Source organism: Mustela nivalis (assembly GCF_964662115.1).
Source record: "Mustela nivalis genome assembly, chromosome: 10".
In the NCBI taxonomy this organism is placed as follows: domain Eukaryota; kingdom Metazoa; phylum Chordata; class Mammalia; order Carnivora; family Mustelidae; genus Mustela; species Mustela nivalis.
The window spans coordinates 79,149,658-79,162,295 of record NC_139029.1 but is presented as its reverse complement, the minus strand read 5'-3'; the positions used below and the strand labels follow the sequence as shown (position 1 = coordinate 79,162,295).

Below are 12,638 nucleotides of genomic sequence, written 5' to 3'. Positions count from 1 at the left end.
CTCATACCTCCATTGTATGGGGATGTGTTTATAATTGTTATATACACATATGTGCATAGACATTCAAATACAAATATGAAAAACTCTTTTGAAAGGATAAAGAAACAAATGATTATTTGTAGCCTGTGAGCTCTAAAGCAGTGTTTCACAGAATATTATCCAGGGACAAGCTACATGAGAATTACCTGGAGATGTCTATTAAAATGCAAATTTTTAAGTGGCAGCAGACCCAGTGAATCAGAATTTCTGCCAGGGGTCCTAGTTTGTGCCTAGGTGGGGCCTGAGGGGCATTTTTAGCAAGCAAACCAGCTTATTCTTATGTACATTAAAGTTTGTGAATCATTATTTTAAATGTGTCTTGGGATCTAACTGTAGCTCTGCCTGATGTGTGCAAATCAGTACACATTTTTTGAGCACTGTATTAACCCTCACAGGTGAAAAAAATTCGGTATTCTGACACAGAATTCAGGCAGCTACAAATGTATACCTCTCAGAAAAGAATTCCTATACCTCAGTGTGGACATTGTTGCTATTGAGTCTGTATATAATCCAGCCATTCCACTTTCAGTTATCACTGTGCAGAGGAAAGGAAGTCACCTGGTATGGATTCCTTATAATGTACTGGCCTGAAAATACCTGGGCAAAGAAATCGCATAAAATAATTTCCCTGAGTCAAAATACTGATCTCGACCGCTAAATGCATTGCTATCTCCTTATTTGTTATGTATCTTCTTCACGCAAAGCCTGTTCAGGAAGATTTTGTGATTTTTATCTTCCAAGGCCCAAATTAATAGTACTTTCTTTTAGTAAATCCATACCCAATCTTTTTCTGGCACTGGGAATGTGGAAGGGGTAAAATAAAAACTCTGACCTCAGCTTGCCTTGGCGGAAGAGAAAGCTGAAATTGCATGAACTATCACTAGGGATTATCTGCAGGTTTTCTAAATGTTCCATTTTATGGGTGATAATGAGACATACAGTTATTAATCCATGTTTATATGAATGACTTTCAAATATATTAAACAGAATTTAGACACTAAAGTAGGCATATCTGAAAAACACTCTTCTAGCAGAAAAGAAACTGTGTGGTTATTTGGTTGTATGTTACATATATGTGTAATCAAAATACATGTGCAATCTCACTGAAAGTCTCGGGCAAAAGGTCTAATTATATGCCATTATTAGTCTCAGTAACTTTACTCAATTTTGTTCAAGCAAAAAACAGAATAGACAAGCACCTAAAACTTCTGTAAATTATAATGGAGAAAACTGATAATTCTGGAGGTCCAACCATAGTAAATGATGGGAGTGAATAATATTGGGAAATAGGAGAGGCAACAAGGGAAGGAGCCATCGCTAGCTGAACAATGTTAAGTGATTGCATTATGCAGTATTTGAATTTATGCTCTATCTCTTAATTATTCCTGTCATTCCATCCATTGTTCTCCTACCTTGCAGGAGAACAGAAATTAATAGCCAGCCTCCTTAAAGAAGGAGATCCTGTCCCCGTGTTCTTTAGTGCCATCTGCATCATCAGTAAAGCAGATGTCTGATAAGGCAGCTATTCTGAGCACAGGAAACAAGAAGGAAGAGCCCCCTCCTCAGCAAAGGCTTTCTCCTGAACTTTCTGGAAACAACTCCCTTTTGCCCTTTCAACTGCCACAATTCCATGAGTTCTGGTTTCCACGCTAACGCTGGCTTTGAGAATCAGATGAATAAGAAGAATCCCTGGTTTAAATTCATTGCGGGGACTGAACCAAAAACGAAGAGGAAATTTCCATTTTGCTTGCCATCCATTCAATACTGCAGAGAAAGAAGAATGTGAAAGCTTTTCTGCAGTTCAACCTATCTCCAGGAATATCTAGAGATAAGAATATTTTAAAATTACACAGAACTCAGTTTTCTTTTCACCAGTGCCTGCTGAACATAGACAACAGCCTGTACAAGGGGAGTGATAGGATCACATGAGTATTCTGAAGGGAGATGCCATATTTCAACCTTCTCTGTATTACTTTCAAATGCATCATAGTGGTGGGGGAACCCTAAGTCTTAGAGATTTATGTTAAAGTACATTCCACTGGTATCAGATCTGAAGAGAATCCTCTGTAGAAATGGTTTTCTGTAAGGCTAGACTAATAAAAAATGAGACAATTGGATGCCATTTTATGGAATAATCTAGTAAGTGCCTGTCTTGTTCCCAGTACACCCATTCATTTCAAAGGAAACCTGAGAGGAGTAGACTCAAAGTCTACATATACATGAAAAGAAAGAGTGTGACCAGCCAGTGTACATTGTATTTCAAGGAAGCTTGAGTTCATCTTGAATATCGTTCGTTATTCCCTTTGGAATCTGGAGTTCAAGAGCACTGAGTTAATTTAAGAACCAGCAACTCTGATATGTAGCAATTGGGAAAATTGTGCGAGCATGCACACACACACCCACGCACACTTGCACACATAACATATACACTCAAATATGTCAAATGCCAAATTAAATTAGATATAGTTAATGTGATCCTTGATTTATTCTTATTTGAGTCATCAATTTATTTCATACCAATATTTCTATCCTTAGTTATTTATTGCTATTATTTGCATCTCTTCAATACTCATTGAAGCTTGGGTGACTTCACCATAATTTTCCCTCTGATCTGGAACGTTTCAGAAAATTTGAGTACAGAGCAAAATGTCCTATATATGCAGTTGGTTATAACTCCTTAGGTAAGATTATAGACATAGAATTCACACCCAGGTTTCAGTATATGTACCTCTAAACTTTTGGCATTGGTAATGAGACCTTTTGCACAGATTATTTAGTTCTAATACCTCCATCAACATTTCCAACTCAGAGGAGTTTCCAGAAATTAGGCTGATTTTGACATCTTTCTGTTCCACCAGTCGAAAATTGTCAGGCTAGGGGCATCTGGGTGGCTCAGTTTTTAAGCCTCTGCCTTCAGCTCTGGTTATGATCCCAGAGTCCTGGAATCGAGCCCTGTATCGGGCTTCCTGCTTGGCGTGAAGCCTGCTTTTCCCTCTCTCACTCCCCCTACTTGTGCTCCCTCTCTCACTATCTCTCTGTCAAATAAATAAAATCTTGAAAAAAGAAAAAAAAAAAAGAAAATTGTCGGGCTAACCAGATAGGAGAGTGAAATAGAGTCCACAATTCTTCTGTAATTCCTGAATCTTGCAAAATTCTTAAAAACTAAGATCTTAAATTAAGTTTGATTCACATCTTATCACTGAAGCCTGATCTTAATTGAGAAAAGGATTTTCATAGTTTTTGTCTATACCTCTTAGCATAAATATTCATATGCTTCTCCCCAGAGATATTAATGCATTTAGTAATAGATGCTATCTCAGAATCTGCTGGGATATTACATAACTTAGTGCACGGTATGATGTAATATAACATAACATGGGGAAAAAAAACCCATTAAATCCTAGACGCATCTGGTCCCACACATTTCAAAGAAGGGGCTGTGAATCTGTACCTACTTTAAACAGAAATTCCACATAAAAAAATTAGACAACTTCCTCTAAACTGCAATACTTCCCCCCAGTGAGTGTGTTATAAAAATAACACACAAAGACAAAGCAATCATGAAAGAGCCACTGATTCATCCACCCCTCAGAACTCATCTCTCTCATGTAGTGTATGTCAGATTTCTCCTCATTTAAGCTGAGAGTTGGTTGGCCGTGATGTGCTGTGGGATTGGAGAGTTCTGTCTTTGAGCTGTGGAGACTACTTGATCATCACACTTAAGAGGTGCTACAGATGTTTCCGCAAGAGGGATGGTGAGGCGGCCACCAAGATGACCATACTGTAAATGTACACCCCCATCAGAAGGGAGAGCTGGAAGCAAGTCCTTGGGGAGGGGTGTTGACAGGGCTCTTTTTCCAGAGCTGTCTGTTGCATTTCTGTACACCATTATCATGCTAAGAATTACCAGTTGGAGCTGACCCACCCTTTACAAACAGAACTTCACAGGAAAATCTGCAAAACAAAAACTAAAAACCTGTGAATCATCTGATATTCCTTTCTCCCCTTCAGTACTCAGTTAATATTTTTCAATACATTCCCTCTTCCTGCTCTATTCCTGCCGTTTTCTTCTTCAGCATTCCTCTGATAGCAAACCTCTATATAAAAGTTACTTCTGTAAAACAAAATGGAATCATTTCCCTAGACCCCTCACCAGCATCTACATTGCCGACAGATGTTTCAGCAAGTCACGTAGCTCCCTCAGCACTCAAGCTCCCTGTCCTTCTCAAGCCCCTTGCTTTGTTGTCACTCCCGAAAGCAGTCTGCGGGCCCCACACTCTAAATGGCTTGCCTTTCCGTGTGTACCCCATGCTCTCTCACACTGGGTATGTTTGAGTGTCCTAGGCTTTCTCCATCCTGAGAAAGATGACTTCACTTGGTGACTTCACTACTCATCCTTGAGATGACTTCACTTGGTGACTCCCTACTCATCCTTCGAGACTCAGCTCCCCAAACTCTCCATCCTTTGTAGAAGATACCGACACAGTGACTGAGCCACTCTTTTCTGCCCTACAACATCCTAGACACAAGATCATTTATCCCAGACTGTTGTACTTAGCATGTCTATCTTCCATTAGCTCTGTACAACTTGAGGATAAGACAGGAATCTTATTTCAGTGATCTTTGTATTCTCAGTGTCAGGTACAGAGCTTGGTTCGGAATGCCAGATCATTAAGTACTTTTCGAAAAAAATATCATTCATGAATATCACGCTCAAGGAAAAAACTAATAAGCTTTTCTACCAAAAACCATCCAAGAACTACTAACTGTACCTACGAAAGGCACAAACTTACCTAAAAGACTGAGAATCAGGCCTTCGTGTTTGGGTGTTAAGCCCTGAGTTACCAGTCTGTCTGTAATTGCTAGATGCAGCATGTGCCAACACCATAGTTTAACAGAAGGTCTTTTGCAGGGAGCCTGCTTGATACATGAACTAGAGAAATAGCTAATTACACTACACTCTCCTTCCTACACCCCAGCGTCCACTTCCAAATCACAGAGAGCTGAGTTTGTTCTTGGAAATGCCAGTCCCTCTGGACTCGTGAAGAGAGCCTCATTTCAGAACATACATCATCGTAAGCTGATAGTACCTTCATAATACTTCATCACTCCTCACCCACCTTCTGTGCTTTCATGGCTTTGGAGTATTCAGATTCCATTCCATTTGATTTTAACGGGAAATACTCGTTTCTATGCATGTATATCGTGTGCATTACACTAGAATGGCTGGGGCTGCCTATGTAATTGGGAGAAGGCTTTTCCTCGGGGAAATCCAGTAAAATTATCTTCCATTACATTTCTAAAATACTACTCATTAAAAGCAGAAATAAACTTTTATACTCATGGCTAACAATGCAGAAAAGAGTCTCCACCCTGCAGCTTATCTCAATTTCAGAAAGGAGGAGGTATTTTCCAGATGAGTTGCTGTTTGATTTGATTTTCACCCGCAATTACTATCAAGATCTTTTCCCCCAGCCTGTTTTGTGCTGGTTTAAAGCGTTGTCCTTATCCCCCATTTTCTGAATCAATGTGTTTTCTAAAAACACTGCCCAATTACTGCTCCTCTGAAGTTCAGAAATCTCTGCAATTTCCTTTTCTGATGAACTTTCACTATTTATAGTCATGGATGCCAAAAGAGAGAAAGACAGGAAGAAAGAAACCCCACTTCTCCCCAGACTTCTATGTCCTTCTTTCCTGCTGCTGAATTCATTGTTTTGATTCCTTCATGCGCTGGCAAACTTTCAAGCATGCCATATGAGAATTTTAAAAATGAAGCTCTCATTTAGGAGTCACACAGTGGTGATATACACACAGAGCTTCAATTTAAACCATTATTGCATACCATCTTTTTCTTTTTATAATAATCCATTAAATGCTTTCAAGTATGGAGAAGGAATAGCAACCTGTAGATCCAAATGGAACCCAGATGACCTATAAAATACATACTGCCTCCCTGCCTGAGTTGTTAGAGCTCTCATCTCTAATGGATGGCATTGTTATTTCACCATCCACACAACCACACACATCAATTATACATTCTCCAATGTCATGAATCACTTTTTGAAGGCAACCTGTCTTTTGGTTGTTACATATGTCATTTTTTTTAACCTCTGAGCAGAACTTGTGTGTGTGTGTCTGGGTGTGTGTGCATAAAAGATGATGTCCTTGTTTTAAATATACTGATTGATAATTGAGAAATACTTTGGAGGAACATTTAATGTTTATTCTCCCAAGCACAGACTGCACTAATATTTGTTCAGTAATTTTCTGTGACAACAATAGCAGCACTCAAGAGTACAATGTATGATAAGATATTTTCTTCCAGAAAAAATGCCATTTGCATTGCTTTGTGTATGTGAGTTAAGGCTTGGTTTCCCATTTATACATGTATACACATTTACACACTCTCCAATACACACACACACACGTACTTCCCTATCTACCTTCTTAAATACATTTATACTTACTTTATTACTCAAAATATGCAGTATCTTATAAATAGCACACAATTAAAGACATAACGGTTATGAAGGAGTCACTCCTTCATTTTAAAATCATTTCTCCAAATGGTTTATCTTCCAAATGGGATGGAATATTGTAGTAAAACATTTAACCTTCATTTGTGGTATAATCACCTAAAGGTTCCAAATCATCTCATTATTCTAAGTCAGTAAGTCATTACAATACCCACAAAAATGAAACTTATAGAAAGCATAGGGTATCTGAAACCCCTGGGAAGTCTAACACACAATACAAGCAGCTGCTTATCAATGCTATTCCTTAAAAAGATTTAGAAAGGAAACTGTGCAGTATTTTTTGTTAATAATTCATACTACTCTAAAAAAATAGAAAATTCATATTACTCTCAACTAAGATTTGTTGGGTTATTGTGAGTGTGTTGTTTTGTGGTGTTTAGACTGGTTTTTCATATTTGCTTTATCTAAGAGCAAGTGAATTTAAGACATTTTCTTATTTTTCTCAGTCTCAGGGAATCAAGGATATTTATTTACCATCTTTCAACACATACTACTATACAACTGCCGATAATACTATAATTATCTAACTCTTGCCATCCTACAGGCAATGTGCTAAGTCCTTTACAACCATTAGCTCATTCAGTCATTCCCAAAATCCTAGGTATAGTACTCCATTTGATAGATGAAAAGCCAGCTTAGAAGGCTCAGACCTTTACAACTTATAAAGACTGAGTCAGAGCCTTTTTAACTTTTCCCAGTAGGCTATATCAAATAATAGTTTTAATGTAGAAGGTCTAACAATCAGTTAAAATAAATGACTGAGAGTTTACATATACATATATCTTTTTTCTTTTTTTTAAGAGAGGGAGAGAAAGTGTAAGAGAGAGGATGGGGGAGGGGCAGAGGGAGGACAGAATCTTAAACAGGCTCCATACCCCCCATGGGGCTCCATGTCATGACCCTAAGACCCTGACCTGAGCCAAAATCAAGAGTCAGACACTTACCCTAATGAGTCACCCAGGCACCCCTACATTTGCATTTTTTGTCATGTAGGAAAAATGGTTGCTTTAGATTACAGAAAGCTGAGAAATTCTAGAACATTAGGCATTGTCAGTGAAACATCATAATGCTTTTTGGCCTTTTCATTTCTCTCAATCCTTGTGTCTAAGAACTTTATATATATATAAAGAACTATATATATATATATATAGTGTATATATATTAAGGTCTCCATTACATATATATAAATATATATTTATATATGCATATTATATATAATATATATCTTATATTTTATATATTTTCTTCACAATGCCCAGTGTTTCTCTGAGGTTCCGGTGCCACATGTCCAAGCACTTGTTATACCTCTCCGCCTGGATGCCTTACCAACACTTTATGCCCCAAATGGCTAGTTTCTCTAGACTTTCTTGTTCCCATGAATGGAAACATCATTCATTCAATATACCTATCTCCGTTTTATTCTTTTCTTCCTTCTCCTTATGCATTACAATCTGTAGTTACCACTTGGTTGTCAAACATCCCCTTGGTTGGAAATGCCTCAGCGCTGCCTGGCCCTCCTTCTCATCCTACAACCACAATCCTTGTACACTAACTTTTCATGTAGGACCCTGTATTAACTCCCCTTTAGCCTTCCAGCTTTCTTCATATTCTAATTATCTCCCAATTACTATATATCATACATCCTGTAGCCAAAATGATCCTTCTGAGATCCACTCTCTTCACATCACTTCTGAGAAATCCTTTGTGTTTTTCTACTGTCTACCAAAATACATGCTAAGTTCTTCATCCAGGTTTCAGGGTCTTATGTCTACCACATTGCTCTTTTAGTCTTCTTATAAGGACACCAGGAGGGGAGCCTGACCCTTATGACGTCATCTAAACTAAATTATCTACCCAAAGCCCCACCTGTCAAGTATCATCACATTGGGGCTTAGGGCTTCAATATATGAATTTAAGGGGGACGCATTCAGTTCATAATATGTGCCCCATTTACATACTTTATCATGCTTAGAATATTCTCCCCCTTTCTCCCTATCAAGATTGCCCATTCTTCAAAGCTCATGAAGCCTCTTCCTCTGTAAAGATTTTTCAGATCTTTCCCAAGCAGTTTTAGTATCTTCTTCCTTTGAACTGCCTTTGAACACTGTGTTTTTCTTAACAGACTCGCCTGCACTTGTAGTATAACCAGTCATGTACTTATTTAAGTCACCCTTTGGATTTTCAGTACTTTATGGAAAGGAAATGTATTTTAATCATGTTTGTATCCCCTGAAGCACTTAGCACAATGTCTGGTATCAAAAAAGAACTCAAGAATGTTTATGAAATTGGATCATAAAAATTGTTAAACCTGGACAGGGACTTGGAAAAAAGCATAACATTATTTCTGGGAAAGAAGAATTATTAGCAAAGTACAATGACATACCATCATTTAAGTATTAAAATTCAAATAAAATGAACACTATTCATTTTTAAGAAGATGGCAGGGGGGAGGGATAAGGAACCAAATTTTTGCATTACTAGCTCAGTGTTGGAAGTCATTAGAACCTGGAGAATTTCTTGTTCTTAATAATATGGCAACAAAGAGAGAAACAAATTTGAAGCTACATTGGAAAGTGCTAAGAAGGAGCCATGGCATGGGACTTCTTTAGATTGGAGCACTTTTTCTCTTTTCTCTCTTTTTTAAAAAATCTGATTCATCTCATTACCCTAAATTATGTAGATATTACTTTCTCTTACCCTCCTCTCTAGGTCTGTCCTTTAAGGTATCTGTCCTCTAAGAACTAATAAACACCGTGTGCTGTTTTGAGTGTTTCTTTGCAAAATTTTGATTTCTTGAGAGTAGAAATTATTTTATAAATCTTTACATATTCAACTCAACCCAGTGCTTAGCACAGATTAGATGCTTAGCACATATTTGTGGGTTGAGTTAATTGATTAAGTAAACGGTTTCCACAGTCTTCTCTCTTGTGATCCTGGGTCAGTATATATCATTGAATCTCACTCTCCACATCTGCAAAGTGAAGATCCAGATTGGGAGGAGGCTAAGATTGTGAGGAGGCTTGGTCAAGATAATGCATATAAAATATATGGTACTATTATGATATATACATTATGGACTATTACTAGTGTATATAAATCACCAATTTTTAAATTGTGACACTTTGATTTAGCTCTTACCCCAAATGCTTTGGAAACTGTTCTCCCTACAAATCGCTCAGCATTCCACATTATTATCAGGAAGTAAATACGATGCTGAGTCATTTCTCTACCCCATTATCACAGTTAATTAAAAACCGACATGTGAACTTACACTTCTGTGATAAAGACTTAACTGTCAAGAGAAATATACTCATCGTAACCAGGAAGGCATCAGACAGCAGTAAATACAGGACTTTGATCCTGAGAGAAAGTAAAGAAAGTGAGCTCCATAACTACACCAGTTGACTGCCCAGAAGCAGTCTGTAGGCCACAGTACAGAGTGAGTGGACCCACACACAACCTGGCAGTCTTGGTGAATTGAGAATACAGAATTCATGAATGCTTAGATTGGGTCATTTAGATTGGCAGGTCAGAATATTAGCAAGGAGGGAGCTGTCCATTGAGGTTTATTCTGGAGAACCACATAGAAATCCCCTCAACCTTTTGCTGAATAAGGATCTGTGCTTTAGGTGGAAACATATACAAGCTGAGAAAAGAACCACCAGAAGCTAGTACACCAAGATACATCTAGAGTTCACAGAAAGCTGGAAATAATTTGTAGTCCTACCAGCCAGAATAGAGAGACTGGTGAACCTGAGGGCACCGTGTAGAGTCCTCAGTGTGATATGGGTTTGAATGTATTGTTTAAAGTATCAAAATGATCCAGATAATCCAAGTACTAGGTATTTCACTGAAAAGAAATAAAAATATACATCTACACAAAGATGCACTCTTGAATGGTCACAGCACATTATTCTTAATAATCAAACAATCTGCTGCCCATCAACTGGTGAATGGATGAAATAATTGTGGTATGTCCACACAGAGAAAGAAAGAAAACAAAGGAACTATGGGTACACAATAAAACATGGATGAATCTCAAAAGCATTATGCTAAAAATAAGAAGCTAGACCAAATACTATATACTATATGATTCCATTTGCATGAAATTCTAGAAAAGGCCAAAGTACAATGAAAGAAAACTCAGTTTTTGGTAACAACAAAAGATGAGGAAAGAGGTATTTCAGCATAAGGGAGTTTTTTGGAATGGTGTAAAGGTTCCATCTCATGTGTGGTAGTGGTCATGTGAATTTGTACATTTTTTTCAAAATTCATCAAATTGTGCACCTAAATTGATGACATGTATTATATACAAATAATATCCTAATAAGTTTAATTTTAAAAAACTGACCATATGTCTTTTAAAAAAGCATTCTTTAGGCTATTATTTATGCCTTTAGTCCTCCACAGAATCCATTTTCAAGTTTTAAGTTATGCTTCAGTATCCAGGGTGCACTGTGTAGCCATCTTTAGTTTCAAGGGAGACTGGGAAAGTGAATAGGAATGGTGGTAGAAAGGGGCAAGGCCAGAGACAATGGGGAATGGCTACTGAGTTGTCCAATCAAGAGTGACTGCCACCATCTCACACTAAATTTTGAGTAGAAAACAGAATAATTCTTAATATAATGGGCCTCTCAAGTTTGCTCAGAGCAATGTAAATTAGTGTAAGTCAAAGCATGATACATTCTAGTTAACTGTATTTTCTGATTAGCTAGAAAAGTATTTAGAGTTTTATCAAAAATCTTTCTTAGACACCTAGGAGTCATTCCTTCTTTACTCAGTACAACATAATGAGTGTATTTAAATTTTTTTATTAATACTGAATCTTCCAATGCTGAGATTCAGTACTTTGAGCATAAGTCTATAGACGCAGGTAGAGAAGGATGTAGTGAAATATTTCTTAGTTGAGTTCCATAGAATGCTGATCCTGCGTAATCACGTCCCTCTCTTTTCTCTAAATAAGTGTTCCATAATCATGTTTGAATAATATTGCCTATTATAGCCACATCTAAAATGTCATAAAGCATATTATTAAAATTCTGAAGTATTGTACCAAAAAGAACCACCACACACACAAAAAATCATTGATCCTGTTTAAATACCTGAGTAGAGAAGTTGTTGTTTTTTTAATTTATTTATGTCAACTTCCTAAACTAGAATTCCAGCGGGGCATGCTGCTGCTGTTGTGGAAAGGCCCAAACACAAAGGGGCTGACAGAATTAGATTTGAATCCTGACTTGGTGACTTAACAATGACCATATATAAGTTTTAATCTCCTTGATTTTCAGTATTTTCCCCTATAGAGTCAGCATTATAACATAAAAGTGTTCTTTTAAGAATGAGAGATCACAGGGTACCTGGGTGGCTCAGTCAGTTAAGTGTCTGCCTTTGACTCAGGTCATGATCCTGGGATCCTTGGATAGAGTCCCACATTAGGTTCCCTGCTCAGTGGGAAGTCTGCTTCTCCCTCTCCGTCTTATCCAACCCCCTGCCCATGTTCTCATTCAGTCTCTCTCAAATAAATACATAAATTAATAATCTTAAAAAAAAAGTCAGAGATCATGTCTACAAAGGATCTAACACAATGTCTAAGGAAGGTAAGTGCTCTCGGTTTATCACCACCACCACCACGATCATGATCATTATGCAGCTTTCTTTCTAGGACCTCTAGAGCTTGGATTTACTTATTTATTTAATTTTCCCCTAAATAATAGATATCACTTTTTAAATGAACTTCTGCTCTAAAACGGGGTTGGGGAAGTCTAGTTAACTGAAGTTCCAGTTTCAGTTGTTTTCTAATTAATCAAAGTCATTATACTTTGGACAGTAGCATCACATTACTCTATCAATAGGGTATCGGACTCTAATCCAGCTATCTAATGTATCTTAGGCTGAAATCAAATTCATAACTTTCATTTAATTGTCTTTTATTCTTATGCGGTTAAGAAGATTCTTAGATATTATCCCCACATCTATCATAAGGACCTGTGGAGATTTCAGGATGGTTGAGCTAATGCGAGGGCTGTAATAATGTATTATGGCTCATCTGGTTCATTATACTTT

The 12,638-nt window shown here is 37.4% G+C and overlaps 1 long non-coding RNA gene across 6 annotated transcripts in view; it reads right to left on the bottom strand.

Annotated features, from left to right (window-relative positions):
- The window catches only part of LOC309843342, an 87,540-nt gene extending 79,953 nt beyond the window's left edge, over window positions 1-7,587 (bottom strand). For all 6 annotated transcript variants that reach the window (XR_014300079.1, XR_014300080.1, XR_014300081.1 and 3 more), the window contains exon 1: window positions 7,520-7,587. This is a non-coding gene — a long non-coding RNA (uncharacterized lncRNA). The remainder of the gene's footprint in view (window positions 1-7,519) is intronic.
- Window positions 7,588-12,638: the final 5,051 nt, after the last annotated feature.